This window comes from Pelodiscus sinensis, chromosome 2, assembly GCF_049634645.1.
Source record: "Pelodiscus sinensis isolate JC-2024 chromosome 2, ASM4963464v1, whole genome shotgun sequence".
In the NCBI taxonomy this organism is placed as follows: Eukaryota; Metazoa; Chordata; order Testudines; family Trionychidae; genus Pelodiscus; species Pelodiscus sinensis.
This window is the reverse complement of record NC_134712.1, coordinates 43,952,707-43,980,345: the sequence shown is the minus strand read 5'-3', so window position 1 is coordinate 43,980,345 and position 27,639 is coordinate 43,952,707. Positions and strand designations below refer to the sequence as shown.

The window sequence follows — 27,639 nt, the reverse complement described above, 5'->3', positions numbered from 1 at the left end:
CTGAAATGAAAATTATGCTACCTTGTCCTCAAGGATACATGTTGTGCTGAGAAACCAATTGGTTCATTCACTGTGACAGATTTGTTTTCTCAAAGGTTACAACTGAGAGAAAGGCTTACTTTCCTCCATCCCTGAACCAAACTTTTATACAGTGAATAAATTTAAAATGCAAAACCAAACCAGAACTTAATGATGTACATTTCACTTAATTTTCTTTTAAAGATGACATTCTTCTTTCAAGTATAGAAGCATAATATGTGTTTTAATAGAGGTCTCATTTATATGCCAGCCTTTGTAAGAAAGATTGTTTCTGTCACAGGAAGAAATATAATTGCTCTAATATTCAGACAAGCATTAGCAAGAGATTGTTTTTTATCTCACTCAAGACAGTTCTCATTTGGGTAGGACATTCATGGAACTTTGCTAAAGAGGTAGATTAAATTTGTTAAATTATTATAAATTAGCTACAGAGTACATCCTTCCTTCATGCTATTAGCCTCTCTCATCTACATCATAAGAAAATATTCCTAATCACTGAAGATTTGCCACAAATCCTATAAAGTGTTGATCACATTCAACTCCAATTGACTTAAGACTTTACCTAAAATTTCTTCACTGTGATTTCTTTAAACAAGGCTAAAGTGTGTCCCTGTTTTTTTACTAGCTCTACATTTTACATCTCTGGACAATGATGTAGAAAGGCATCAATGCTGAGATTAGAACAGAGTGTTTAGCTTCCTATTCTGTTTTCAGAGCTGTGCCAAAGTGTGCCAGTGCAAAGCCAAAATATACACATTTTGAATTTGTAATGCTTACTACTAGCCCCAAAATCAAATATATGCATTAGGCATGTGGGGTATGTTCAGATAGGATGAATGAATTATCTAGCTATGACTAGCCTTATTGCCAAGTGATATTTAATGTGCTTGCATGGAGGAAATCTTTGAAGTCTTTACTCAGGCAAGCTCCCATTGACTTCAACAAGTAATTTGGCCATATAAAAAGTCAGTAGGTAAATCGGGATTTAATCTATTCTGATCTGGTTTAAATTTCATTTTTATAGAAGACATGTTGTAAATGTATATAGTTAGGCAAATGGATTTTTTAATATTGGGGAAAATGTTTCCTACAATACATACAAACACAGGATTATTCTCTGGACTTCAGATTCCAAACATCTTCCATTAAATAGTCTTACATTCATCCACCAATAGCTTTGGTTTGACTGGAAATTTTCCAGATTTAATCTGAAGAAAAAGGAGACTATTGATGCAAAGTCTTCAGAAAACTGATGAAGCCATTGTTGAGTTACAGTACATTTAAAAATAATTAAGTTTACAATGTTGACTTATTTTTGACATTTTTGCTTCCCTCTAGCTCAGAAACAGCTTATTATTACTCCTCCAGATTTTCACTACAGGTTGAACCTCTGTAATCTGGGATTCCCTGGTCCGGTAACTTCCACTGTCCAGCAGGACCACGGATGTTCCAGGACTAGAAAGTCTCAGGTGAGGGCTGGTGGTTGGGCTCCCCACAGATGGGCTGCCTGTCTCCCTGCAGCTGGGCTGCCTGGCACACCGCATCTGGGCAGCCACACACAACCCAGTAGGGCTGCCTCGCAGGGCCAGGAGACCAGTGTACCGCAACGGGGCTGCCCATCGGGGCCAGGAGCTCTGTGTGCCACAGTGGGGCTGTCCGATGGGGCCAGGCGCCCAGTGTGCAGGAAGCTGAGCTGCCCAGAATAGCAGGAAAGGAAGTGGGAGGACCAGCAAGGCAACAAGGCTGGTGGCAAGGGGGATCAGCAAGGAGGCCAGTGGCTGGGCCAGGGCTGGAGGCAGCTGGTAGCAGTGTAGACATATATGATCTCCCCTGGTCTGGTAAATCCCACATCCAGGACCAGTCAGGTCCTGAGGGTGCTGGACCAGGGACTTCCAGCCTGTACTATTCAAACCTCCTGAAAAACTCGTACACTGTTTATATTTGAAAAACTTATTTTTCCCATTGATTTCAGTGAGAACATAATCAGACATTAACTTTTGTGAAATGGCAATTATTTCCTTGTCTATGTAACAATCTTGGGATTCATGAAATAACAAACCAGTGAATGAGTATGAAATAAAACTTTAATAAAGCAAACTTGAGAGCATCTCTGGTGAGCTGCTGCACACAGCAGTGCATTGTTTCCAGCACTCACTTCCAAGGCACATCCCAAATTTCCAATCTCACAACACAGTCCCTTATGAGGAAGCATCTCCAAATCACAGTCTTTCATAAACATACCTCTACATTGTTCCTCTTCAAGAAAAAATAATTAACCAAGTATTAGAGGTATGATTCCTCAGGCATTCCTCTATCACTAGCATGAAGAGATTGGAGTCATGTGTCTATTTCTCAAAATAATATTCCTCCTTCCACTTCTAATTTTCTTTTATCTTCATATTGTTTCATTTTTATGAAATTTCAGCAAATTCTCAGTAACTGGTAAATTAGATCTAATCCTTCTTCCCATTAAAAAGTCAGCTGGAGAAAAGCCATTCTTCAGAAGTGTTATTTGGTGGACCAATACATATTTTTATACAAATCACCCTTTGTCAAAAGTTTTGGGGTTTTTTCATAACGTTCTTTACTGCCTGTATAGACCTTTGCACATTCCATTTGACTTGCGGGTTATTTGGACTTGATGATTTTGATGAAAATCCCAATCTGTGGCAAATTGCCTGAAATCTACATTGGAAAATTGTGGCCCATTATTTTAAGACTTTATCTGGAAGACAATGTCTGGAGAAAGGATTCCCTTCATGTCAACTGCCATTGACTTACTATTGGTCCTGTGCAATAGGCAATCTTCTGGATACCAAGAATAATAATCTGTGACTATTAAATAATCCTTTCATTGTCAGGTAAATAAGTCAGTGTCGACCTTCTCATAAGGCCTTAGTGGAACTGTTTGATGTCTCAGTGGCTCTGTCTTTTGGTATGGCTTGATTTTTCAAGCAGAAAAAAGAGTTTGCTACCTCATTAGTGATGTTGTGATTGATCTATGGCAATATAGCACCTGTCGTGCTTGTTGTTTGCACTTCTCAATTTCTAAATGACCCTCATGAATCTTCTGTAGCATTTCCTTTCAGAGAATCATTGGAATCACAACCTTACTGCCCTTGAAAATCATCCCATCTGTCTCATTCAGTTCATGTCTGCAGTTCCGATAGTCTCTTAGGCTTGGACGGCAACTGCTTATTTCTTCAGGTGATTCTTTAATGATCACTTCTTTAAGGCTTCCCAGTTATTCATCATCCTCCATTTCATCTCTTATTTGTTGCAGTTGCCTAACTGTTAAGGGAGTTGACTTTACAGTCATGCATACATAGGCTTGCATCTCTCTTGCATCTTGCATGTCTCTAAGGTATTGGCAGGTTTTGTGGGAACCACTTCTCTGGAAAGTGCATCTGCAGTGAACATGAATTTACAAGCATGTAGGTCAGAACACAGTCATACTTTTGTAGCTTTATCATCAGTCTTTGAATACTCATGGTACTATCATTTAGCAACTAGCTAAATAGAGCTATCAGGGGCTTCCACTGTCTGTCCCTAAAGATACTGATGTAATAATATTCCTTAGAAGCTCCTTTTCTATGTGGATCTGGTTTATGCCGCTGACTGCCAACAAATGCTTATGCCACTGACTGCCAACAATTCTCTTGCCTTTGTAAAATCACATTTCCTAACCCACATGGTGAAGCCTCTGATGAGATTTTAACAGTCCTACCTGGGGCATAGAACTTCCACAATGGTTCCTGTAACAGTTGTTGTTTTAAACCTTCCCATGATTCCTCCCATTCTGGATTCCAATACTATTCACTTTTACTCTCCAGGGCTGTGTCTACATCGGCACCCTTTTCCGGAAAAGGGATGCTAATGAGACAAGTCGGAATTGCAAATGCCATGGGGGATTTAAATATCCCCCGCGGCATTTGCATGAACATGGCTGCCGCTTTTTTCTGGCTCGGGGCTTTGCCGGAGAAAAGCGCGAGTCTAGACGGGATCTTTCGGAAAATAAAGCCTTTTCCGGAAGATCCCTTATTCCTCTTAAAATCAGGAATAAGGGATCTTCCGGAAAAGGCTTTTTTTTCTGAAAGATCCCATCTAGACTGGCACTTTTCTCCGGCAAAGCCCCTAGCCAGAAAAAACCGGCAGCCATGTTCATGCAAATGCTGCGGGGGATATTTAAATCCCCCGCGGCATTTGCAATTCTGACTTGTCTCATTAGCATCCCTTTTCCGGAAAAGGGTGCCAATGTAGACACAGCCCAGGAGTTTTCTCAACGCTTTCTCCAAAGTATATATATTAAGTATGAATTTTCCAAGATAATTAATCTTTCCTTGAAACGGAAATATTTCCGGGGGTGGGCAATATCACAGCAGCAGTTAGCCAAGGATTAACCCCGGGACACTGCTTACAGTAGCTACTATTGCTAGGAACAGCAATCAGTGGTCAATGGGAGCTGCGATTGTTGATACCAAGTCTATATAGCGGTGGGGACATGCCAGGAACTAATCCTAGTGGACGATCCAGTCTTCTGGCCAGTATTTGCCCACCCCTGAATTAGGAGCACAAGTCCAATTTTCAAAAGCTCCTAACTCGCTTAAGTGTTTTTAAAATGTTACCGTGTGAATGTTTGACACATTCTATTATAAATTCTGCCTATTTAGTCACACATAATACATCCATAACCCTGGTGTCTCACTGCTAGGCATCTTTCACTATCCACAATGTCATTTTATTCACATATGTACATGCTCAGTAATGCTCTCATGTATGAACTTTTTCATGTGGATAGGTGATCTTGGAGAGATGCATAATGCAACAGCCTGGCGCTGCATCAGCTTTCTTCATTTAGCCTGTTCTGAAAGCAGTTATTTCCTCTTTTCCAAGTCATTTAATGGCAGGTTCTTCTTTTGCCTTTTTATATCTGTCCCTTCACAATAGGTAAGGAAAAATGATAACATGAAAATACAATTGCAGCTAATGAGATATTGTTTCCTTCATCTATCTATGATGTTACAAATCACTATAACAAATCCTATCAATTTTCAAAATTAACCTTCACAAACCATTGTACTGCTCAGCCATTCAAAGAGAATTCATGTATTAAACAGTGGCAGCATAAAGAACAGAAGCAATTAAGTGACATCTCTACTATAGTAAAACAAAGCTTATGAAAAGGTATACTCTTACCATTACATTTTCTTTAACAAACAGATGACTAGATGCAATGTGTGCTTGGCTTCCTTAGTTCATCTTTAAATGGAGTTATGTGTTCATAATGGATACAGCAGCCATATACCTGATGAAGAATAATAGAAGGAAATAGAATTTAATGTGGCTTCCGTATGTCAGCATGGTGGTGCAGTTATCAACTGAATTTATTCATGTCATCCTATTACTTTGGCTTCTTTGTAGAAGCAAATAACAAATTAATGTTTCAGAATTGCCTTGATTTGCTTCACTAGTGGCAGATGTGATACAAGCAGAACATTTAAATCTAGTGCAATGTCCCAACGAGCTTTTTCTGACCACAATTACTGGATGTGGAGGCAAGATTCATGTGGGAATTTGCAAATGATCATGGAAACATCTATTAAATTAGCTTAGTGTTAGGAATTTTAAGGGGCAAGTGCTCTGGTATAATGTGTTCAATACAAGCAGTTAATTAAAATTACAGTGACATTTAGCTCAAAAAAAGACTGATGTTCAGGAAAAGGGGAGCAAAGGGGAAACAGTCCCAAGGTAGAGTGATTTAAAAGGGCCCAGCATTCCCAGTCACCAGTAGTGGCCCCAGGTCCTTTAAATCACCACCAGAGTCCTGAGCGGTGCATTCTGGTCTGTGCAGAAGGGCAGGCAGGGCAGGTTAGCCTCCAACCCCACCCGCTTTGCCTAAGGACCCGCCTCTTCCAGAAGCGTGGAGCCATTCTCTCCCCCACACACACACCTTGCCCAGGGCCCTGGCAATTCTGTTGATCTCCCAGCTGAAATAAATAGATCTTGCTACTTTGTGACAACAAGAGAGTTACTATCTGTGTTAACATGATCATTCTAATGAATCATATATTGTTTTTAAAGCAAGGGAAATAAAGATTATTAAGCAGAATTTTTTGTTCTAGGCTTGATTTTTGCTCTATAGCTTTGTATTGACTGTGACCAAGAAGAGCTATATAAACTAACCTCTTTTGAACTAAATACCAATGTTCTAGCTATAGATACTGCAATGTAGGACAACTGTTCAGTTCATAGCCACCTATGGGGTGCCTAACCTTGCTGAATTGATTTTGTGCTCTAGAAATTACGAGTGCCAAGTCCATATTACATCTTTCAAAAGGTGCTGCAACCCATCACTGCAACAGACAGCTTGCCATAAATATTAGCAAGACTGAAATTCCTGTAAATGAAGATTAAAAGAAACCACTTTGAAATTGGCTGAGCTGAGCAAGTAAGGAATTCATGTAGCTCTTCATGTTGTAAATCAACGTACAATGTATAGTCACTGACTAGTTTAATTAACAACTTCATATTCTGCCAGCAAAAGGAGTCACAAAGGACAAGATAGAGACCGTAAACTAATTTCAACAAGATATGTATTATCTGTAATGCCAAAATATTGTTTCAATGACTATAATTTCTGAGCCATGCTTAGGCCCTCATCAGAAGCTCTCTCTCTGTTCTCCTCCCCTCTGTCTTTCTGTCTTCTCTTTTGAAGCTTTCATTCTGAGTAATATACAGTAAAAACTGGGTTTGATGCCCTGATATTTAAAAGTACCCACCAATTATACTTATACATTGAAAAGCAGTTGACTTTGTGGGATGAATCTCATGATTGGAGCACTGTCATGGAAGGGTATAAACTGTTCAGAAAAGACAGGAGGAGGAGAAAAGGTGGAGGAGACGCACTGTATGTAAGAGAACAGCATGGTTGCACAGAGCTTCTGTACAAAATGGGAGAAAAGCCTCTTGAGAGTCTTTGGGTGAAGTTTAGATACAGGAGCAACAAGTGTAATGTCATGGTGGATGTCTGCTATAGACCACCAGATCAGGTGGAGGAGGTAGATGAGGGTTTCTTCAGACAACTAACAGAAGCTTCCACATCACAGGCCCCAGTTCTCACAGGGGACTTCAATCACTCTGACAACTTTTGGGAGACCAATACAGCAGTACACAGACAATCAAGGAATTTATTGGAGAATGTTGGGGACAACTTCTTGGTACAAGTGCTGAAGAAACCAGCCAGGGGCCATTGTACTCACAAACAGGGAAGAATTTGTAGGGGAAGTAGATGTGGCGGGCAATCCTGGAAAGCAGTAATCATGAGATGGTCAAGTTAAGGATCCTGACCAAAGGAAGAAAGGAGAGCGGGAAAATACAGAAGCTGGACTTAAAAAAGCAGCCTTTGATTCCCTCGGGGAAGGATGGGGAAAGGAATCCAGGGTTCCAGGAGAGTTGGCTGTATTTTAAAGGAATCTTATTGAAGGTGAAGGAACAAACTATCCTAATGTGCAGTAAGAAAAGCAAATATGGCAGGCAACTAGGTTGGCTTAAGGTGAAATCTTTGGTGAGCTTAAACACAAAAAGGAAGCTTGCGAAAAGTGGAAACTTGGACAGATGACTAGGGAGAAGTATAAATATATTGCTTGAGATTGCAGGGGGTATGATCAGAAAGGCCAAAGCATAATTGAAATTGTAGCTAGTAAGGAATGTGAAGGGTAACAAGAAGGTTCTTACGGGCATGTTAGCAATTGGAGGGTGGTCAGAGAAAGTGTGGGATCCTTACTGGATGAGGAAGGTAACCTCCCAAGGGCTCAGACACTCCCTTTCTCATTCTCTGTTTTATGGTCTCCTTCTGCAGGTGGTGAGGGCCATCTACTCGATCCTACTGCAGAGGGTCATCTGTCTGGGAGACCTGGACCCAATTATGGCTGAATTTGCTCTCCTGGGTTTCCCAAACTGCTGGAGTCATAGATGGGATCCACATACTGATCTATAAACCTGAGCATTGAGCAGCCCAGTATATTAATAGGAAGGGCTACTTCTCCATGGTGCTGAAGGCCCTGGTCGACCGTGGACAGTTCACAGACATTTTTGTCGGGTGGTTGGGCAGGGCACACAATGCCCACATCTTTTGAAACTCTAGCCTGTATGTGAAGCTGGAGGTGGGCACATTCTCCCCCCGCCATGAACTAGCAGTTGGGGACATGCTGGTGCTATTATGCATCATGGGTGACGTGGCCTACCCCCTCATGCCATGGCTCATGAAGTCTAATATTGGACACCTATACCCTAGCAGGGACCAATTTAATGCCCGCCTGAACTGGACCAGGATCCACGCTGAGTGCGTCTTCGGTCACCTCAAGATGTAGTTCAGGTACCTGCTGACCCACCTCGACATTGGGGAGCACAACAACCCTGAGGTGATCGTGATATGTTGTGACCTCCACAACATTGTGGAGAGGAACGGGGAGGCCTTCCTCCCAGGGTGGGGGGCAGATGCCATCTGCAAGGGGCAACACTTCGAGAAGCTGTGGACAGCTGCCATCCGCCAGGTTCATCAGGCTAGGGGGTGCATCCGAGAGGCTCTAAGGGAGAGGTTCTCTCAAGGACCCCAGTAACTCTCACCAGGGGCCTCTGGCTTGCTGACCTATCCCTTCCACATCACAGCCCCTCCCTTCGCCCCTTCCCTGACTTCTCAATAAAAACACCTATTTGGTTTCCAACAAAACAAAGTCTGTATTGATCTTTCATTAAAGAAGATGGGGAGGGGAGCTCATAACCTGGAGGAGGAGGGGGCTCGGAGTGGCATGGGGGGGGGTGGCTAGATGTGTCACCTCAGATGCAGGGACCTCATTGGAGCTGGGATTGGGTGGATCAGGGACCACAGGAGAGTGGGAATGGGGGGCGGCTGGAGCGGGATCAGGGATGGCAGGGAGCAGAGGGAAGGGGCATAAGCATCACATGGGGAAAGGGCATGGGCATTGTTTGAGGAGGAAGCAGAGGGGGGAAGGGAAAGGGAGAATGGGCATAGCATGGGGGGCAGGAGGGTGGTAGGCAGGAGCAGTGACAGCAGGTGGGTGTGCTTTTGGGCCCCTGGGCTCTGGCAGCTGGCTCAGGTGGCATGGCTAACTCTTCAGTCCTGACTGGTCCGGCAGTGGAGAACACAAAGAGGAAGATATTGTCAATCATCCGTGCAGACCCTCCTCTGTGAGCAGCAACCAACAGTCCTTGGGCTACAGGAGGAGGATGTCCTGGGAGCAAGGCCATGTGCCTCACAGGGGCCCTGAGGTTCCCAGGAAACCATGCTGCTCGCTTGCCCCCCAAGAACAGCAGGCAAGGGAAGTGTCCAGCCACGGTATGATCCCCTCATGGGCAGCAGAGGAGCTGGGAGCAGCCTGGCCCTCCCTGGGGTCGACAAACATCCCCTCCCCCCCCAGGCTCGACGTGCATGGCCTCCCCTGAGCCTGGCAGCAGGATCCCATCCGTGTTCAGGGGCTGCCTTTTGAGTCCACGTAGCACATACTAATGCTGCTCGTGGTTTCACATGCACAGATTGCAGCATGATGTCCAGCCCAAGCAGCCCGAGCGATGCTCGCACCCTGCCCCCTGTGCACCTACCTCCCCCATCCTGTGTGTGTGACAAACTGAGAGCACTCACCTGAAAATCACTCCCCAGCATCAGACGAGGCCTGGGAGACATTCTGGTTCACAGGCACTGGCTCCAGGAACAGGGTGATGGTGTCTGTCTCCTCCTTCTCCTCCTGCTGGCCCTGGTCCTCCCCTCCGTGAACTCCAGCTGGGCAATGACAGAGGTCTTGAGGCTGGAGTCCACCACAAAGGGTGGGGAAATGGATTCCCCACCCCTGAGGAACTGGTGAAGCTCCTGATAGTAGGGACAGGTGTGGGGTCCTGCCCCTGAGCATGAGCTGCGCTCTCCGGTCCTGACGTATTCCTGTAGAAGCTCTTTGACCTTACTCTGGACCTGTTCTAAGTTCTAGGGTGGGTGTCCATGCTCCACCAGGGACTTAGCCATGTACTCAAAGATGTCTGTGTTGCAGCACTTGGCATGGAGATCCTGCAATGTCTCCTCCTCACCCCACAGCTCGAGGAGGGACAGGATCTCTGCTCCACACCAGGAGGGTACCTGCCTCTTGGTCCCACTGGCTGGGTCCTGGGACCCCTTGGGCTGCTCTCTTCGAGGGCTTGGAGAGTCTCTGGGGGCTTGTGGCTGTGCCATCAGAGAGCAAGCTTGTGGCAGGGAGAGCCACATGGTCAGGGTGCTGCTTCAAGGCTGGCTTCCTGCCACAAGGCTCATCCAGAGTGCCTGCAGCTGTAAAAGATACCAGGAGACAGGAACTATAGAGTTGTGATTTCTTTGGATAGCATGTCCACAAGGGCACCTGTGTTCAGGGGCGGATACAGGGCAGGGCGAACGGGGTGGCCGTCCCGGGCCCTGCACTTAAAAAAGCCTCACGCATGCGCCGTGGCGCCACCGCGCATGTGCATGGCGTCGCGGTGCATGCGCCATGGCAAAGGGGAGGGCCCCGCAGAGTTATGCTGCCCGGGGCTCCGCAAAACAGTCATCTGCCTCTGCCTGTGTTATTTCCTCAAGGCCTCTTCTTTCAAAAGAAAACCCTTCTCCCCGTCCACACGCGCCTTTTTCCGAAAGAGCTCTTTCAGAAAAGGCGTTCTTCCTCATAGAAAGAGGAGTACCACTGTCAGAAAAACCCCTTTGTTCTTTTGATTTCCTTTCAAAAGAATGCGATTGCAGTGTGGATGTAATTCAAGTTTTGTCAGAAAAACAGCTGTTTTTCCAACAAAACTCCGTAGTGTAGACATACCCTCAGAAAGTTTGAAGATGACACTAATTTAGGGGGAGAAGTAGGCATGTTTGGAGGGTAGGGATGGGATCCATAGTGACCTAGACAAATTGGAGGATTGGGCCAAAAGAAATCTGACAAGGAACAAAAGAAATAAACAAGGACAAGTGCAGAATCCTGAACTTGGGACAGAAGACCCAAGCACCGTTACTGGCTGGGTACGGACTGGCTAATTAACAGGTCAGCAGAAAAAGAGCTGGGGATTACAGTGCATGAGAAGTTGTATATGAGTCAACAATGTGCCCTAGTAGGCAAGAAGGTTAATAGCATATTGGGGTGCATTAGTAGGAGCATTGCCAGCAGATCTAGAAAAGTGATTATTCCCTTTTATTCAGTACTAGTGAGGCCATACCTGGAGTATTGTATCTGATTCTGTACCCCACCTCCCCCAACCCATTAAAGAAAGGATGAGGACACATTGAAAAAAGTCCAGCGGAGGGCAACAAAAATGATAAGGGGGCTGGAGCACATGACTTATAAGGAGAGGCTGAGGGATTTGGGCTTATTAGTCTACAGAAGAGAAGAGTGAGGGGGTATTTGATAGCAGCCTTCAATTCCTGACAGTACAGCTTCACTGCCCCACTACCAGCTATACAACCCTGGACAGGAGATGTCATGGCTGACAGCAGGGTAGTCCAATTGTACTGCCAGGAAGAGTTGTTCTCATCGGGTGCTGAGACTGAGTCCCAACAGGACTACATTCCCCTCCCCTCAATGGCTCTTGGGAGTAGAACCTTGCAGATCTGTGGATCCCAATGTCTATCCATGATTATCCACATCTGCAGTTACACATTTCTATCCATATAAGACTCTACAAATATGAATGTCTTTTTCACTCACATTCTGAGGATAAAAGATCTCAGGCTACTTTATCAGATTTGACCCAAAACAGCTCAACCCAAAAAGCGAAGACAATTTTTAAAAGAAAAATTGAATTTTTTCTTCATGGAAAACACTTCAGTCATTTTAAAATTAAAGATGTTATGAATTAGTGTTTCAAATCTACAGATGGCAAATCCAATCCTAGAGAAGACTTAAATGGTAAAACAAACCATCATGTTCACCTTCTGTACAATCAGAAAACTGACTCAGAAGCACAAACAGTTTGGAATGTTGAAAAAGGGATAAGAACGATAAGTACTATGGAACATATTTACTGTATGTAAAAATAGTACAGTGACATTTTAAATAGATGAAAGGTCCAGGGTTTAGTTCAAATAAGCTGCATTAAAACTGCAATGCTTATCTGAACTAGCAAAACATCCTGAGCCTCCAAAAGTGTCCTCAAAAGCAGATGATAGCACTACAAAATATTTCCTGATGTTGGAAATATATTTTCCTATATTATTTTTCATCTATTTATTCCTCTAGTACCACAGGAAGTAGTGCATTTCTCTCTTCCTCGTCTTATATATTACATTATATTATTTTTATTAACCTTTTTTTTACCCTTGAACTTCTAAGCACTTTTATATGCCCATACTCATTTTTTACCCATATACTGTATAGATATTGTATTATATTTTGGATGGTGCTTTGCAGCTGGAAAGAAAGATAAAAATTACCCAACATCTGTATCTTTATAGCATCACATTAGAGATACGAGTGACAGAATCTTTTATGAACCAACTTCTGTTAATGAGAGATACATAAACACCTTATATTATCTCACCCACTTTGTCTCTTCCATGTACTGGGAGCAGCCTCACTATAACTTCTATGCATATAGGCCCAGGTGACTGTCCTGGAAAAAGTGCCTTTTTCCAGTTCTGCTAGTGATTCATTGTGAGACCTGATTTTGAAAAGTCTCCTGTGATTTTTTTTATGCTTAACTCTATGCATCTCACCACAGGTGGGTGGATTAACTTTTGGTGGGCCCCTCAGCTCCTGCCAGAGAGGAGGGTCAGGGTACACCCACTGCACCCACCCAGCACTCTGGCTGGAGAGTGGGAATGAGATGGGGGGGCTTGCTACGCTCTGCTCACCAGGCACTCCAGTAAGGGAGTGGGGTAGGTCCCGGCGCCTTCACTTTGCTCCCTGACAGGAGTGGTGAGTGGACAGAAAGCAGCAAGCCCCCATGCTCTGACCCTGCTTTCTGGCAGGAGTATCAGGCAGAGAGGTCCATTTTTCTGGGCCCCTCCAGTTGGCTGAGGCACCTAGATATGAGGCCTGTTGGCTCAGTGGCTAATCTACCATTGTATCCCATTGAAGTGAATGATGAGCACTTTTCTAATTCAGACTCAAGGGCTACGTCTACACTGGCCCCTTCTTCGGAAGGGGCATGCTAATTTTGAACTTGGGAATAGGGAAATCCGCGGGGGATTTAAATATCCCCTGCGGGATTTAAATAAACATGGCCACCGCTTTTTTTCTGGCTTGGGGAAAAGCCGGAAAAAAGCGTCTAGACTGGCGCGATCCTCCGGAATAAAGCCCTTTTCCAGAGGATCTCTTATTCCTACTTTGAAGTAGGCTTTATTCCGGAGGATCGCGCCAGTCTAGACGCTTTTTTCCGGCTTTTCCCCAAGCCAGAAAAAAAGCGGTGGCCATGTTTATTTAAATCCCGCAGGGGATATTTAAATCCCCCGCGGATTTCCCTATTCCCAAGTTCAAAATTAGCATGCCCCTTCCGAAGAAGGGGCCAGTGTAGACGTAGCCAAAGTGTCTTGACTTAGGCATCTAAAAACCAAAGCATTTGAAATCTGTGGTCTTCTTTAAAAATTGTACCTTTAAAATCTATTCCACTGCCCTCATCTGATAATTCTGGTTAATGATAACCCCTTGTTTTGTAATGCCCTGTCTGAACCCAAATGAAAGGCAAAATTATTGTTAGCTGAAATTCTCTGATGTGTATACATCTCTCTGGGAAAAAATTATATGTCACTGAGGGGAAATTTGGCTGCTTGGTTATTTTATTATAGCATTTTAACGATTTAAAAGGTATGAAAATAGTAAGCAGCTAATTGGTGTACAGATGGACAAGCAACCATGTAACACGTATACATAAATGGACATAGTTTTGCTTCCTCTGAGCTTTCAGTAGATGGATGAATAAAATAGCTTGACTTACTGGCCTTTTACAGTAAGAGTTTTCTGGTCTGCTCCATATAGGATGACACTGATAACATGCTTGGCGAGGAAATGGCGAGGCACTACCTTATTACAAATGAATAATAAGGCTGGAGCTGTTTCAGCACTGTCCTTCTGCACAAGGAACTCTTTCCTTTGTTATTGCATGTAATAAAGGCAATGTTACTATATCCTAATGTAATGATTCAGTGGACAAAATTTCCTCTTATTTGCATATTTTAAAGAACCAAAAGAAGGAGATTTCTGACTTTCCTGAAAATAGCCTCACCAAAAAAAAAAAACATTAAAAAACCCATAATTCAAATGTGTACAAACGATGCACCATCAGGTTCAGACAATAGCCAAATTTAATGGATGAAAGTATAGCTATTCTCCACAAATATTCACTGAAACAATTGCTTCCAATGTGTTCATGAAATTTATTTGTTTGGTTTCCATAAATACTTTAGGGAACAAGATGACTAGCAGAAATATTTTAGAAAAGTTAATTTTAAAGAAATTTTGATATTATTAACTGAAAAACAACTTTGAATGTATATACACAAACATCAGTGATCTAATTCTAAGAGTTGTGGTCAACAACTTAGAAATTATACCCTGTGCCCAAAGAAGCCCAATCCAAACAGTTTAATTTTAATAATGAGATTCCTACAATAAATTACTCCAGATCAATGTATAAACCAATATTTATTTATTTATTTATTTATTTATTTTTCCATGAGCAAGTTTGGATGAGAAATTCGGGCAAATTGTAAATGGCTTGTGGACAATTTGTGAATTGAAACAATTGCTAAAGGAGTTTAATAAATTATTTGCTACAAGTTATTCTCTCGAAGCTAGTTAGAAATAAATGCCTATCTGCTTTTATCATCACGGGCTGTGATTAAGAAAACTAATGCAGAATACTATGTGTGGTAATCCAAACATTAATGAACCATTCCAGGTCTTTCTGAGTGTTCTCAAATTTGTGGGATTTTTACTCTTTGGAATCCAGGCGCTTTAGCTTTTTCATAGATTCTAAGGTCATTATGATCATCTACTCCAACTTCCTAGAATTTTCCCCAAAATAATTCTTAGAAGATATGCTTTTAGAAGAGCATTCAATCTGAGAATGCACCACAGCCCTTAGTAAATTGTTCCAATGGTTAATTACATCTTATTCCAGTCGGAATCTGTTTAGCTCCAACTTCCAGCAATGGATCATGTTATGCCTATCTCTGCTAGATTGAAGAGTCCATCATTAAATATTTTCCCCCAGTGTAGCTAGAGTGCAATCAAGTGACCTGTTAACCTCAGTGTAGTGTGCTGTTGGCTTCACTCTCTGGGGACAGTGGTGGTTTGATAGCATTGATGCCCAGTAGCGTGGCAATTTTTGGAGTGCTGGTGCTGAGCTGCACTCCTCATTACTTCTGTTGGCACTCATCACAGCCCCTTAGATCTGGGTCTGGCAGCTGGGATTCTGTATGTGGGGCTGGTGGTGAGGATCTCAAGCCTGGCAGCTAGACAGGACTCTGCATGTGGGTCCAGGCGATAGAGCCAGCAGCCGAGTGGGACCCGAGGCCGGTCACTGACACTGTTTGCATGGCCATGACTGCTTAGTGAGACACAGGGCCAGCAGCCAAGCCCCTGTGCATAGGGATGGCAACCAAGCAGGACCCAGGGCCAAGCTCCTGTGTGCACAGACAGGAGCTGAGCAGGACACGGGGCCAGCAGCCAAGGCCCTTTGTATGGGAATGAAAGCAGAGTGGGACCCAGGGCTGGAAGCAGAGCTCCCAGAGAACAGTGGGGCTATGGCCAGGACCCTGGACAGCAGGAGGATGCCCAAAACCTGGGGGTACTATAGCATCCCCACATTCCTACTTCCTGAACCTATGTTGATGGCAAGTTCAAGGCATCTAGAAATAACCTTCTTAGAACAAACCCAGTGAAGGAGAGGTGCAACTCTTTGGCTGTTTCTTCATTTACAATAATTAGTGGTTAATTACCTGACCTGCCTTAACTTCAGACCGGTCTGAAAACTCGTCTGTTTTAAGATGTCATTTAAAACAAAGGAAAAAACATCATTATCACAGGTGCTCTATTTTTAGTACTATTCATTACAATGGAGCATAGGACTAGATCTGGGTCCATTATCTCATTAATGACAATAACTGCAGATGTTTTTTCTTCAGAACCTCATACAAAATGTGTACATTAAGTCATGTTTTCCCAGAGTTAATGAGCTGCTGTTCCCAGGTGTGTGGGACATGTTACTGTAGAACTGATTTTTAAGACAATAATAAAAGATGCTGAGAAGCTGGAGGAATTCCATTCTGTAGTTCTCACTCAGCAGTTGTAGCAGTAGTGACATATTGCATCATCTGAAGGCATGAAGCCAAAAATTTGATTTGGATGATTGCACTTAATGTGCCTGATCATATCTCTGGTGTCTAGATTAGCAAAATTGTCCCTCTCGGGTATGCGCATTTAATAGCGAGCACATAGAACTGCAATGAATCTATTATGAACCAGCTGACTTGCAATAAAAATGAGCCAAGAAGTTTCTCAAGCCAGAACTTTCTCTATACTGGTCGTCGCAATTGGGACTGCTTTCTGCCATGGAGAAGCTGATCCATGAATCAACTTGGGGGGAGGAGGGAATTAATCATCCTGTCAACCGTGGCTCTTCCATTAGTATGTCTTGCTATTTGTGATTTCTAAACAAATTTCCTGATTTGCTATTAATGTTCCCAGTGTGTAACTCAACATTATGTGGATTATAACTGATACAATCCTAATCAATATCATTTTCACTTAATACTGCATCTAGCAGATGTTGTATTAACCAGTCATGTCAATTATGCTTGCATTTCTAAACTAATGTCTCATTTGGATGTACAGAGAGCTGCCTGCTCCCACATGCTGGGCAGTTAGGCAGCCAAAGGCCATTGCTTATGACTAAAAATAATTGTAGGACCAAAACTGCAGTCACAAGTTAATTACAGTTCCATTTGGGTGCAAAAAATGACAAAAGTTTTTAAAAACGTAGATTTATATCCTTTTAGTACATTTGGTCACTACTATAGTCTTAAGCCCTTCCTAGCAGTGAATTAAAATAGACACACATAAAAAGGGAAGAAGTTAGTAGCAGATGGAGGAGCCCAGCTCAAGTGCAGTAATCATCAGATGCGATATATAAAAAGTGTTAAGTAGATTCCATTACACTCAGACTCGCGCCTACTTATATCACTTACCATTGTGTAAGGGAGTCTGTGTTGCTGTAATTTATGCCCAGCATCTGGAAGAACCATTAAGTTAAAGTATGGTGGAAGCTGCTTTAATTTACATGTCCTTAGACGCTTTTACTTTTTTTTTTTTTAAACTATACATTCCTCTCTTTGGTTCCACAGCATGAGAATACATTATATAACTCCCACTAGACATACTTGTTATTTCCAGTCAGGTTCACTCACATCACTAGTGAAATATGCATCAAAAGAGACTCCTCCCCATAACATAGATGCTGGAATTAGCAGTGCTGGGGGTGCCGCTGTTCCCTCCTCTCTTCCCCGTGCTCCCAGCTTAAAGTGGTTTCCATCTTATGCAAAGTTTGCGGTCGGTTCCATGACTCTCAGCACCCAAATTATACACATTGGTCCAGCATCTCTGTCCTACAGGAAAAGTGATATATAGAAATATCATTTCTCCAGTATTCAGTTCATTATTATCCCACTCCCATTGTAATTCCTACAAGACATTAATTAATAAGTCCAACCGTTCAACATCAGTGTATATGCCAAAGTGGGATGAAAAGTTGAAATAAATTGGTTTTTTGAGTGGCAAGTTTCAGATTTTTAATTTGAAACACCTTGAATTTTTTCATTTCTAGACAAAACAAATTATTTTATTTTGGATTGTTATATCAAACCAAAACAGCTTGGATTAGCTCAACATTAAGCTGCGTCTCTGAGCTGTAGGTTGCTTCAGGGGAATTGCAATATGGCTACCTTCTGCTTTTTTTCTCCTCTGTGGTCTAGACTCATTGAATAAACTACATCTTTCATGATTTGTACGGTGTCAATTCTAATTGAAGGAAGACCGATGTTCAAGGGGAGATGTAGTCAAGTCAAGGAACCCACTCCATAGGAAGGCAGAAGGCACCCAAACTACAGTCTCCTGAAGCAACACAGAAGCTCAGGCAAACACAGAACCAGAATTCTGAATTAAATATTTCATTTAGATTTACCCAAGGAAAAAATGTCAACAGAAAATTCCTAATCAGATGTAGAGCCAGTGAAGCATGTGTGCTCTTGAGTTGGCTCTTTTATTAAACCATAGTTGTGGCCCTTATAGGCCCACTAGCAGGCCTCTTCCCAATAACAGATTAGTTCTGTCACACTAATAAACTAACCCAGGCCATGTCTACACTAGGAAAGTATTTCAAAATTACTCAGTTTGATTTAATAATTCCTGATTTAACAAAATCAAACTAGTGTTTCCACAGTATGGAGAAGCCTTAAAATTAGTCAGAAGCAGGCTCTTTTTAATGTGGATGTGCTACCTCATACTTTTAGCCCGAGGAAGCACTGGGGAGTAATTAGTTTGAATTACTCTGAGGATAAATTATTTTGAAATAGCGACATTGGAGAGTTCATGTTACCATTATTTTTAAATAACTATTTTTGAATTAGTGTTACTTCTGATGAAAAGCAGTACAGATTTCAAATTCCACAGCACTTTATTTTGAAATAATGAGTTTGGTAGTCGGGACACTTGGCTTATAAATTTGACCTTGGATGGGTTATGTCAAAATAAGTTCCTAGTGTGGACTAGGGCTTGTCGTGCCACTTTGCTTCTTCAACACACAAAGTAAATGCCCATCCATGGTCATGCATGTAGAATAGTATCTCTAATGAAAAGATCAGCTAATGTGTTTCACAGAGATTCAAAACATCTCCATGTTTTCAATTTTATTGTCTACTATGCCTTTGACTTGAAATAAGTTATAAACTGAAAATAGATGACAAATATTCTCTAAGGGTACATCCAGACAGTGGAGCTATTTTGGGATACCAGAGGTCTTTTATTTCGGGATACCCCACATCTTTTAAAACGCACCTGTTATTATGAAATATTTTTCAAAATAATGGGCGCGCTATTTCAGCATCCCTGTGATCCGCATTACACGAGGGTTAAGGGATGTGTCCAAATAACGTGTTATTTCAAAATACAATAGAAATAAGATAAATAATTTGTGTAGCGCAAATTGCGTATCTTATTTCACGTTTAGGGTGCTGTATAGATGGACCCTAAAAGATTAAATGGAGAGTAAGAAGAAAAAGGTAAACAACAAAAGATAATTTGTTTTAAAATATTGTTATCATTTCAACTGATTTTTATCTAAGCTTCATGAACTTTTGCACATGCACACGTTTCTCAATTTTAATCAGGCTCAGTTGTCAGCCCTGGTCCAGCAACAGTGACCCCAGCAGTCAGCCTTCCTTACTACCTTCAGGGATTCCAACATGCACCCAGTTCTGAATTTTCCCCAGAATATGTATTCTACTCTGTCCAGTCCTCTCCTGGGTAGTTTAGATGTTACAGATTTATTGCTCCTATTGGGGTCAATATATAGGGCTGCCATTCCTTTAAGGGGTCATCATAGAACAGTTTGTTACTTCAGTTGGAGTTACCAAATTGTTCCATTTAAACACAATGGATTAGTTTTGATTAAAAAATAAAATAAGTTTATTTAACTCTAGAGATTTTAGGTGAGTGCTTTTCTAAAGTATCTTATTTTGAACCCTCCCTCTAATGCAAATCACACAGCAGGGGATAGGTGATTCTTTCCTACTCCCTTCCCATTTTTGTTCAGCTCCAAGAGGCAATGACAAAACCCAACCTTGAATCTGTTTTCTACCTAAATTTTACACTCAGATGGTGATTTATGGCCTTTCTGAAATACTGACATCATTCATGTTCTTATGTAAGTAATAATGACAAAAATGGTTCCATACATTGTGTGCATAGAATGGCACTTGAAATGTGGAAACACTTCCAGTATTAGTACATCTTACAGACATGGTTTACAGATTCCAGCTACGGGGTATGTCTAGACTGCATCCCTCTGCCGACAGAGTGATGCAGATTAGGCAGGTCGACATTGCAAATGAGACAGGGATTTAAAGGGTATGTCTACACTACCCCGCTAGTTCGAACTAGCGGGGTAATGTATGCATACCGAACTTGCTAATGAAGCCCGGGATTTGAATTTCCCGGGCTTCATTAGCATAAGCGAGGAGCCGCCATTTTTAAATCCCCGCTGCTTCGAACCCCGTGCAGCGCGGCTACACGGGGCTCGAACTAGGTAGTTCGGACTAGGTTCCTATTCCAAACTACCGTTACTCCTCGTGAAATGAGGTGTACCGGTAGTTCGGAATAGGCACCCTAGTCCGAACTACCTAGTTCGAGCCCCGTGTAGCCACGCTGCACGGGGTTCGAAGCAGCGGGGATTTAAAAATGGCGGCTCCCCACTTATGCTAATGAAGCCCGGGAAATTCAAATCCCGGGCTTCATTAGCAAGTGCGGTATGCATACATTACCCTCCTAGTTCGAACTAGGAGGGTAGTGTAGACATACCCAAATATCCATGCCTAATTTGCATAAAAATGGCCACCGTGTTTTGCCATCTCTGCACTTTGTCGGCAAAAAGAGGCAATCTAGAGGGGGATCTGTCAAGAATGAAAGCCTTTTTTGACAGATCCTGTAAACCTTCTTGCAGGAGGCATGAGGGATCTGTCAAAAAAGGCTTTCTTTCTCGACAGATCCCCCTCTAGACTGCTGCTTTATGCCGACAAAGTGCTGAATCAGCAAAATGTGGCAGCCATTTTTATTCAAATTAGGTGTGGGATATTTAAATCCCTGCCTAATTTGCAATGTCAACCTGCCTAATCTACATCCCTCTGCTGACAGAGGGATGCAGTATAGATATACCCACAGTGACTATTGTCAATAATCTAATTCTCTTTTATTTGTTTTTGGTATGAATCCATACATGGTTTCAGCTACTCTGAGCTGGCAAAAATGTGCAGAAGTAAAGCCTTCTAGGTAAAGTCCTCAGGATTTACATTACAAAGTGAAATTTCTAGCTCCTTCCTGCCAAACCCTAGTACTAATAAATGGAGAGATTAACTCAAAATTATCACCATGGTTGAATACCTTTTGATAAAGATTAACACACATTACACAGCTGATCAGCAACTTTGTATAAGCTATTAAAGGATATGTGCTTCCAAATTATTAATTTGTGCCTTAATGGCATTCATCATTTAAAAGACTATAAATAAGCCTCTTAAATTTTACTAGCCCTCAGCAAGTAGTTTCCTTAGGCTATGTTTTCACTACCAGGTTATTTAGAAGTAAGTTATTTCAAAATAATAACTCCTGAAATAACTATTGCAAAATAAACGTGTTCCTCTTCACAAGCAGCAGTTATTATTTTGAAATAACAAGCCCATTATTTCAAAATACAGAGAAGCCTCAAAATTAGTCTGAGGCAGGCTTCCCTCTTGTGGATGTGCTACCTCAATTTAGAGCCACACGAGGAACTTGGGAGTAATTACTTTGAATGGCCCTGGTGAGGAGCTATTTTGAAATAGCAGTAGTGGAGCATCCACACTACTGCTATTCTGAAATAGCTGTTTTCGAAAAGGCATTATTCTTCATGGAATGAAGTTTACAGAAGTTGGAATAAGCCGTCTGTTATTTTGAATTTATTTCAAAATAATGGAATTGCTGTGTATGCGCTTGCATTGTTCTTTCGGAACTAGCCAATTAGCCCTTAATAAGATGGGATTTTCAGGTCTCTCCTCCACATAGGTCTTCTCTCCTGAGCCTCCAGTCTCTCGCTCCATGTCTCTCTCTCTCTCTCTCTGTCTCTCTCCTCCTCCTCCTGCTTCCCACCCCCCTCAGCTCTCCTCTGCCTCCTGCCTCTCTCTGTCTCTCTCTTTCTCTTCTCCTCCCCCTCGTGCCTATCACTCGGGGACCATGGAACCCAAACAGCCGTTTGGGCTCTGCGCTCCCTGTGCTGCATGGGGAGCATGGAGCCCAAATGGTCACTTGTGTCACTTGCTCCCATTGGTGGCCCGGCTGAGTGGGGCAGAAGTCAGCTGAGTGCCACTGTGGGAGAAGAAGGGGGTGGAGCAGTGTTCACAGGCCGGGGGCGGGGCCTGGAGCTGCTGTCATGCCACACGTCACTACCCCGCCCCCGTTCGCCTCCCGCCGTGGTGCTTGGCTGACTTCTGCGCCACTCAGCAGGGCCGCTGCGGGGGAGCAAGCGGCCATTTGGGCTCCCGCGCAGTGGCCCGGCTGAGCAGCGCAGAAGTCAGCCGAGTGCCACAGTGGGAGGTGAAGGGGGGCGGGGCCTGGCCATGTTTGTCACTGCCCCCCTTCCCCTCCTGCCATGGTGCTCGGCTGACTTCTGTGCCACTCAGCCCGGCCGCTACGGGGGAACAAGCAGTGCAAGCGGCAGTTTAGGCCCTCCGCTGTCCATGCAGAACCCCTGCGGTGGCCTGGCTGAGCGGCGCAGAAGTCAGCCAAGCGCCACGGCGGGAGGCGAAGGACGTGACTCAGGCAACAGTGCCGCCCAGAGGAAACAGCCAGCATTTCAGTGTTACAGAGTCACAGGCATTAGGCTACTATATATATGATAACATCCTTTATTCCAAAATAACACTGCTGCGTAGATGCACCCTGAGAGAGATCTCGTGAATTCAACTGCAGAATCTAAAATTTTGAAAATTACTGTATTAGATTCACATGGAAGTTCTGGGATGAGTCTCAAGAGACCAAGAGATAGTATTAGGGAGGGAGAACGACACACATATGAAGTTGGTGGGATGATATAACAAGACTGGGTAGAATGAGTCGTATGTGCGCATTTGAGGGTATGAAATAGGATGTAATTATGTACCCTTTAAGTGGATTTGAATGTGTAGGTGGGATATCATTTACTTCATTGCCCTTCTAAAACCTAATTCCCAAAGAAAATCACCTGGTGACCCAGAATTCAGTCATTGAGTATATTCAGCAAGGGTTGCGCAGGGCTAACCTCCCTACAATCAAGTCCAAAAGAACAAAAGGAATGAACTTAAGAAGTAAGTACCAGCTTAACAAAATCTTATGCTAAAGAAACATAAATAACAGTTTAATGTTTGCTACATAACATGACTTCTTCATAAGCTACATACATTATTTTCAATAATACACAAACAGAATTTTTAAAAAGCTCTGAATAGGTCAGTCCTCCCAAAACACAGTGAGTTCACCAGAGTATGTTAATCTTTTATCACCAAATCTATACAGTCTGCTGAGCCAAAAGCAACAGCTTTCATCCAGTTGCATGTAGACATTTTCAGATGGAATCCATGCAGTTTCTTCCTCCTCCTCTGCTAAAATCCCTCAGCTAGTTCGTTAACCAATTAATCAACCTACCACTCAGTTAAGTATGTGGTTTTAATAGCTCTATTACAAGAAAACACAGCACTGAGGTTATCAAAATATAAATGGCTTTCCCCATTGTCACATTTAAATAACAAGTTGGTGAATCGTACTAGTTGACACAATTTAACTAAAGCACTTTGGCTAAAATTAAACGTTTAAAGTATAATATTAAAATAAATTCCTCTCCCAATTTTTACTTTCTATAGTTAACACTGCCAGGGCTTCCCTGTTGGAGGGTTCATAATATCATTTCTTCTTAACACTTAGCCAGAGAGTTGATTATAGCAATCATTCACCATGTGGTCCATTCCTGCACAACCATGAAGGCTTGACGGCATGAGAACCCAACCTCAGAACAGACTTCATGACCCATGGGGTCTTATTCTGGACTGCCTTGGTGGAATCTTATCCCAGATGTTACAAAGCACCCAGAGAATGGTATTTGTTGAAACGTCTTGTGTCATCCTTGTAGCATGTCTGAAAAACATAAGGCATCACCTGCAGACAATGACCTCAGTAGTCTGTAGATCTGAACGACCATAAACATCTGCATTACAGATGAAGTCCTTCTACTTTATGCCCAGCATAAGACATTGACATTATGTGTAAAGCCTCCAGCTTTGTCCAATCCGTGCAGCATAGTGTCGGTGTCTTGCAGCAACACAACACTATGGGAAGGATATAGCTCAAATAGTTGATTCCTCCATATTCTGGAGTGCCTCATGAAACCTGTTGGTACTCTGTACTAAAACAACAACATCAGAAGCATAGTCAAGGTATGTGAGCAAGAGTTCACCAATGTCCATGCCTGGACCTAATGGAATGCTGCATTATAAAATCTACTACTGACAAAGGAGCACAGGAGCCAGAATGCAACTCTGCCTAGTATCAGATACTGATATAAAAGGCGCTGATATCTGTATTCCCAGATGAACACAGGCAGTGGTTCCATTTTGCAGCTCTCTAATTATGTCCAGAGGAGTGGTGGGGACAACTGTCCATAACACAGCATAGGCTACTGAACAATATCATTAACCTACTGCACAATGCTTCAGAATTAGGGAAAACAGAATTAGGGAAAACAGAATTAGGGAAAATTAGGTGGCTGCTCCTGGGACTCAGCTTCTTCCAACCCATATTGTGCATGTGGCCTTTTGCAAAGCAGCTGCCTTCATGGAATCTGAATCCAGCAACAAGGCATTGAGAGTACCAAAAGCTATTAAACTACCAAAACTATCAAACCCAATCCCCAAAACATCTAAGTGTCGAAAGCTAACTATGCATCTGCCTAACAGCAATGACAAAGAAAGCTCATTTCTATCCATTCCCTGTAGGTTTTAGAACTATCTATTAAGCATGTGTGTTACAAATGTACCAGATTATGACAAATGACAGGTTGACAAAAATTCTTTTAAGGGAGGATCCAACTGATTCCTGGTACCAGGTCATTGACTTTGCTTAGTTGAAATAAGTTTAAACTGTACTGTTCCTAGGGTTTCCTTAAAATTGATAATAGTGAAATGCTTATTAGACATTGCAGTAAGAGCCTTTCTTCTGGCCCATACAATACAGTATTAACAAACAGTAATTTTGGGACTGCACATCCTAAACTCAAAACTCCGGTCATCATGAAGAAGCGGGCTGTGCCCACGAAAACTCATGATACCCTCTACATGTTTTGTTATTCTATAAAGTGCAACCAGACCATTTGTTGTTTAAGTTTAAACAGTAATTAAGTTTGCACAAAGACAATTACTGTAGAAAAAATGCTTTTCAAAAGCCTGCATCACCAATATATCCACAAGGCATATAGCTGCCTTCTTTCAAGCTTTGGTTTCAACAAGATATGCATATGTACACAGTAAAATCTGCCAAGAGCCACCATTTTATGGGGTTAGTAAGAGTAGGTGTAATGGGTGGCGCCTCTCTGTCATGCAAATCTTAGAAGAGTAGTGGCTTCTGGTTAGGCCTCCAGCTTTGAAGGTGGCCCTGCCACAAGCATCAGAAGTAAGGAAGATAGATTTCTGCAGTTGGCTTGTTTTTATGGATAGGAGTAAGAAAATATAGACTCTGGTCACAGATGATAGATCATTGCCAGTGTTCCCTGTAAGGGTATGTATACACTGCATTCCTCTTTCGAGAGAGGAATGCAAATGCAGCCGAGCAAAATTGCAAATGAAGCACAGATTTGAATTTCCTGTGCTTCATTTGCATAATGTTATCTGGGCTTTATTTTTAAATACCCTATTTCAAAAGTAAAAATGCTGTCTAGACTGGGTTATTTTGACCCCCCCATCCTCACCCCACCCTTCAAAATAACCCTTAAGCTTCATTTTTAAAGGAGTATGTGTTATTTTGAAAGAAGGGGTTTTTTTTGTTTTTGTTTTTGTTTCAAAATAACCCTGTCTACACTGTGGGGAGGAGGGATTTCGAAATAGGGTATTTTGAAAAAAATACCTGGATGTCATTATGCAAATGAAGCATGGGAAATCCAAACCCGCGCTTCATTTGCAATTTCTCTCGGCTGCATTTGCATTCCTCTTGAAAGAGTAATGCAGTGTAGACATATCCTAAGATAAGCACTTCAGTGCCCTCCCAGGAGAGAGTCAAAAACCACCCTGCTGATTAGCAGAGTGCCCACCGCCACACATGCTTCAGTGCATATAACAATATTTATTCCACACACAGATAAAAACATTAGCGGGTACACTAATTATTGTTCTTCACATCTAAATTATGGTTTATAGATTCTGGTGTCAGAGATAAGTTACGGGTTAATTCATTCTGACTTTGGTAGTTTTCCCCTTGTTTAATGGCATTTTTTTGATGAAAGGATTTATGCAGAAGTCCACAATGGTCACTGTGGGATGTATTTACTTAAGTAGAACCCTATTCCAGTAGAATAATTCAGGATTTACACCACTGCTGTACAGATAAGAATAAGACCCAGACACTTGACCCAATATTATATTTGTGTTCTTTTACCTATTTTATTTACTTGACCCTGTATGCATCTTTATAGACAATTCGGTGGTGCTGATAGTATTGCAAAATGGTCAGTATCTTCATATTATAATTTGTTCTATTTAGGTTTGTAATTGTATCCCATGTGTTCACAGAACAATTAGCAATGATTTCCATTTATCGACATAACTAACTTTGAATGTTTGGCCAGTTACCAAGCATATTTCATTCCTTTTTTCCAATTTTTTCCAATTTCCTCCAAGTTCAAGATGCCACCAAATTATGTCTCATCAGTAAACTAACAAGTTTGTAATTGGCCATACTGTCTCTCATTTATACAAATTGCAAAATGCAGAATAAGCAATGACCCTTCTAAATCTCCAGTTCATTTCCTCAACCCCAGTTGAACATAAATCATCTATCATTATGTATTCTCTTCTATCCTTCCTGTCGAAGGTAGGGACCTGGGCAGACAGAGGTACATCCTGGAGGTGAATGCATGGCTGTGAAGATGGTGTCGCCAGGAAGGCTTTGGCTTCCTCGACCATGGGATGCTATTCCAGGAAGGACTGCTAAGCAGGGATGGTGTTCACCTTTCGAGGAGGGGGAAGACCCTATTTGGACACAGAATGGCTAACCTAGTGAGGAGGGCTTTAAACTTGGTTCGACGGGGACAGGTAAGCAAAGCCCAAAGGTAAGTGGAGAACATGGAGACCTGGGCGATGGGTCAGAAAAGGGAGGGAGCGAGGGCTACAATGATAGAGAGAAAGGAGAGTCAGAGCAAAACTGGAAGGCAAGGTCAAATCAGGATCTTAGATTCCTATATACAAATGCGAGGAGTATAGGAAATAAGCAGGAAGAACTGGAAGTGCTAATAAATAAGTACAATTATGACATTGTTGGCATCACAGAAACTTAGTGGGATAATACACATGATTGAAATGTTTGTATAGAAGGGTACAGCTTGCTCAGGAAGGATAGACAGAGAAAAAAGGGAGGAGGTGTTGCCTTATACATTAAAAATGAACAGACTTGTAGTGAGGTGGAGATGGACATAGGAGACGGAAGTGTTGAGAGTTTCTGGGTTAGGCTAAAAGGGATCAAAAACAAAGGTGATGTCATGCTAGGAGTCTACTACAGGCCACCTACCCAGATGGTAGAAGTGGATGAGGCTTTTTTTAAACTAACA

At 42.4% G+C, this 27,639-nt stretch overlaps 1 long non-coding RNA gene across 3 annotated transcripts in view; it reads right to left on the bottom strand.

The window, feature by feature from the left end:
* Window positions 1-409: 409 nt before the first annotated feature.
* The window catches only part of LOC112544022 (uncharacterized), a 212,651-nt gene continuing 185,421 nt past the window's right edge, over window positions 410-27,639 (bottom strand). For 2 of the 3 annotated variants that reach the window (XR_012901334.1, XR_012901335.1), the window contains 4 exons: window positions 17,459-17,656; window positions 9,698-9,835; window positions 5,236-5,344; window positions 410-3,446 (listed from right to left, as the gene is read on the bottom strand). This is a non-coding gene — a long non-coding RNA (uncharacterized LOC112544022). The remainder of the gene's footprint in view (window positions 3,447-5,235; window positions 5,345-9,697; window positions 9,836-17,458; window positions 17,657-27,639) is intronic. The other variant, XR_012901336.1, reaches the window with a different exon arrangement.